This window comes from Bufo gargarizans, chromosome 2 (assembly GCF_014858855.1).
Source record: "Bufo gargarizans isolate SCDJY-AF-19 chromosome 2, ASM1485885v1, whole genome shotgun sequence".
NCBI lineage: Eukaryota > Metazoa > Chordata > Amphibia > Anura > Bufonidae > Bufo > Bufo gargarizans.
In genome coordinates, this window is record NC_058081.1 from 720,695,567 (window position 1) to 720,700,545 (window position 4,979).

Below are 4,979 nucleotides of genomic sequence, written 5' to 3' on the forward strand. Positions count from 1 at the left end.
AATAAAAACACTTACCTCTCCTGCTCCTGGACGGACGCCGCCTGCCATTTTCTCCCTCCTCAGTCGACTGTGCTCTAAACTGGCGCGCACAGCGTGAGGTCACAGAGCGCCCTCACGCTGTGCGCAGCCCTGCACAGCCGACAGCCGAGGACCAGGAAGTGGTGAGTACAGAGCGTTCACCACTTCCTGGTCCTTCGGTACTAATGAGCGCTTCCTTAATGGAAGCGCTCATTAGTATTCACTCTGGGGAATCAGCGGGGGGGCACCTGGGGGGGCAAGGGACAACATAGGGGGGGCAATTGCCCCCCCTCGCCCCCCTCTAGCGACGCCACTACCTGTCCCTGCTGAAGAAAAGCCTCCCCCCAGCATGATGTTGCCACCACGTTTCACGGTGGGGATGGTGCGATCAGGGTGATGTGTAGGGTTCGTTTTCCACCACACATAGTGTTTTGCATTTAGGCCAAAATGTTTAACTGGTCTCGTCTGACCACAGCAGCTTCTTCCACATGTTTGCTGTGTCCCCTACATGGCTTGTGGTAAACTGCAAACATGATTTCTTATAGCCTGCTTTTTGTAAGTACACAACTTACCCTGTGGACAGATTCTCCCACTTGAGCTGTGGATCTCTGCAGCATCTCCAGAGTGACCATAGGCCTGCTCTAATTAGTGCTGTCCTTGTGGACGGCCATGTCTTGGTAGGTTTGCAGTTGTGCCACACTTCCTCCATTTTCAGATGATAGATTTGTGCTCAGTGAGATATTTAAAGCTCAGGATATTTTTATAATGTAACCCTTCTTTACAACTTTATCCCTGACCTGTCTGGTGTGTTCCTTGGTTTTCTTGATGCTGTTTGATCGCTAATGTTTTCTAACAAACCTCTGAGGTCTTCACCGAACAGCTGTAGTTACACTGAGAATACATTACACACAGACTCTATTTACTAATCAGGCGACTTCTGAAGGCAATTTGTCACACTGGATTTCATTTAGGGGTATGAGAGTACAGGGGGTTGAATACAAATGCGAGCTGCACTTTTCAGATTTTTTTTAATAAAAAATGTTTAATACATTTCGGTTCACACATACTTGCTACATTGTGTTGGTCTATCACATAAAATCCCAGGAAAATATATTTGTTTGTAGGTGTAATGTAAAAAAATGTGGAAAAGTTCAAGGGGTATAAATACTTTTTCATAAAATAAAAATATCCTAGCTCTGAACATCACACGGAGCACTGTTCAATCCATCATCCGAAAATGGAAGGAGTATGGCACAACTGCAAACCTACCAAGACGTGGCCACCTAAACTAACAGCCCAGGCCCATGGTCACTCTGGAGGAGCGGCAGAGATCCACAGCTCAAGTGGGAGAATCTGTCCACAGGACAACTACTAGTTGTGGACTCCACAAATCTTCCTTTTATGGAAGAGTGGCAAGAAGAAAGCCATTTTTGAAAGCAAGCCATACGAAGTCCTGTTTGCAGTTTATCACAAGCCATGTAGGGGTCACAGCAAACATGTGGAAGAAGGTGCACTGGTCAGGTGACACCAAAGTCAAACTTTTTAGCCTAAATGCAAAATGTTGTGTGGTGGAAAACTAACCCTGCACATCCCCCTGAACACATCATCCCCACCGTGAAACGTGGTGGCAACATCATGCTGGGGGAGGCTTGTCTTCAACAGGGACAGGGAAGCTGGTCCGAGGTGATGAGAAGATGGATGGAGCAAAATACAGGGAAAACCTGGTAGAGGCTGCAAAAGACTGGGCCGGAGGTTCACCTTCCAGCAGGACAACGACCCTAAACATCCAGCCAGAAGTACAATGGAAGGGTTTAGATCAAAGCATCTTCATGTCTTAGAACGGCCCAGTCATAGTCCAGACCTAAATCCCACTGACAATCTGTGGCAAGACTTGAAAATTGAACAGATATTCTCCATCCAATCTGACTGAGCGCGAGCTATTTCGCAAAGAAGAACGGGCAAAAATGTAAACCTCTAGGTGTGCAAAGCTAGTGGAGACCTAAACCAAAAGACTGCAGCTGTAAGTTCAGAGAAAGGTGGTCCTACAACGTACCGCCTCGGGGGGACTACAAATGCACGCCACACTTCACACATACTTGCAACTTTGTGTTGGTCGATCACATAAAATCCCAATAAAATACAGTTAAGTAAGTTCAAAAGGGGTGTGAATACTTTTTCAAGGCACGGTTTACAGTTATATACAGGAGATGTCCAGGTTGTTCCAGCATGATCCATATCACTGTGGCTGTGTCTATATTATATAAATACAGTGACGTGTATGATATAGGAGATTCCTGTCCATGAACCTGTGACCACGCCTGGATCCTGTGTACAGGCAGAATGTTACACCCACTGTCCAGCTACGGCGTGAATACTTTTGAAACAGGGCCTGTTTTTCTTGTTGGTTGTCCTGTTGCATAAAAAAATGCAGTATAACAGAGAGAGCCCGTCCTTTACTCGCCCGCATTCTTGGCAGTGTTTTGGTTTCTACACTTCACACTCTTACTGGAGGAATGTGCGGAGGAATGGCATACACTACTTTCAAAAAGTTCGCTATATTTGGCTTGTGGGTGAAATTTCAGGAAGAACCTAATATGCCCTCTAACCTTTACAGGAGAACTTAATGTGACCTTCTCTAACCTTCTGAATGCACGTGTCCAACTGTTCAATGTTTCACCACTTTTTGCACAACTTGCTGTTCTCTAACAAGGAGCTTAACTGCAAAATTCACAACAGGTGTTTGATCCATGAATCGCCTAATACATTTTTTGGTTCAATTAGAATTGGTATTTAACAGTCCTCCTCATCATGCTGTTCAAATTTTGACATCATGAGACCAAGACGACATCTAACAATTGACCAGCACAACCTCGCCATTGCGAAGCTTCAAGCAGGATGTTCTCAGACGGAAGTGGCCCCTGAGCTTAGAGTGTCATCAGCAGATTGTATCAGAGATACAGAGACTGGAAGAGTCAAAGAAAAGCAGAGAAGTGGACGTCCGTTGGCCACATCCCACACTGATGACCGCTTCTTTGTGAACAATGCCCTGTGGAACCGGATGATGAATGCCACACAACTCCAGGCACATTTAATGGAGGTGAGAGGCACCCAAGTGTCAGGTCAGACTATTCGAAGCCGTTTACATCAGCGTGGTCTGTGTGCTAGACGATCTGCACGGGTACCTGACCACAGGCGTCATCGTCTTGTATGGGCCAGGGAGCATCTTCTCTGGATGAGGAACCAGTGGTCCTCAGTGCTGTTCACTGATGAAAGTAAATTCACGCTGAGCACAAATGATGGCCGCCAACGATGTTGGAGATGTCATGGAAAGCGCTCTACATCAGCCACTGTGGTCACCAGACGAGCCTTTGGTGGTGGTGGTCTTACAGTATGGAGAACAATGCTCCAGCTCATCGAAGTCGCATCATTAGGGAACGGCTGATGGAGACTGTAGGACCTCAAATGGAGTGTCCTGCACTTTCTCCAGACTTAAATCTTATTGAAAACCTATGGGATCAGCTGAGTCGCCATGTAGCGGCTCGTAACTCTGTACCCCAGAACCTCAATGACCTGAGGGACACCCTTCAAGAAGAGAATAAGTCGCCTTGTGAAGAGCAGGAGATGTCGTTGGGAAGCTGGAATTGATGCTTTTGTTTAAAGGAGACCACCATTACTGCTTCTACTTAATGCCTGACTGTCATGATATAATACCACTGTAGCGGGAACTTTTTACGTTTTCCATAAATTTCACCCAAAAGCCAAATATCCCTAACTTTTTATGAGTAGTGTAATAACAGGACAAATGTAAATTTTTAGCTACGTTTCAGAGTTTTGAATCATGTCTTTATCCTCTAGTCACATCCAAAGCTGTATTCCGAATTCTGCCAGTAACTATAACACATATAGGAGTTATGCAGTTGGGTTATTAGGAGGCACCAGTGTCTGCAGCACACAAAAAAAATATAAATGCATTCTGAGTATCGATCAGTAGAAGCTTTGCTTTGGTTGTGACTGGAGTAAAATGCCTAAGGAAGCACTAAATCTGATAATAATGAACAGAATGCCTTGCCTTGAATGTGACTGGAGCAGAATGTACAGGGCATAGTTTTGCTTTGGATGTGACTCTAGTGTTTGTTATAATGATTTACATAACAGCACCATATGCCGCTTTAGGTGTGACTGGAGTAGATTTTTTTTCATTTGGATATAACTGGAGCAGGGCGTGTGAGAAATGACTTAATATAATTATCTAATTACAAAATGAGACGTTTCAGCTCGGCGTTGACTAGAGTAGAACGTGTAACGAGGCGCTGACAGTGCAGAACTAAGTTTTGCTTCACATGTGACTGGAGTAGAACATGCAATAAAGCACTTGAGAAAAGTATTTATGGATCATGCAATGGCACTTGACAGTATTGAAAGAAAAGGGCAAACTTTTGCTTTGGATGCGACTGGAGTAGATCATGTAACAAGGCACTTAATATAAATGTTTTGTTTTAGATGTTACTGGAGTAAAACACGACATGAAGAAGATTATAAAATTGCTTCCATAAAATGACATTTGGATGTGACGGGAGAAGAACATGTAATGAGATGCATGAAATGAATGTCTACAGTGCAGGACAATGCTTAGCTTTGCTTGTAACTAGAGTAGAACATGTGAAAAACGACTAAGCATTTGCAAAACAGTTTTGCTTTGGATGTGACTGGAGTACATAATGTAACGAGATACTAAATATAAATATTTATAGTACGGCTCAACCACAGAGAACCCCCTGTAAAGGTAATGTATATTAGACTCTCAGGAATGTGACCTCGCTGCCCTCGGTATCACACACCGGCTTAGATACCCACACACTGGGGCTGTGTAATGTGAAGCCGGCCATAGAGGTGTGTCCTCTACCTGTCGCCTCTCCCCTCCCCTCCTCCGCCTCCTACTTCTTCCAGGGGATAACAGGAAA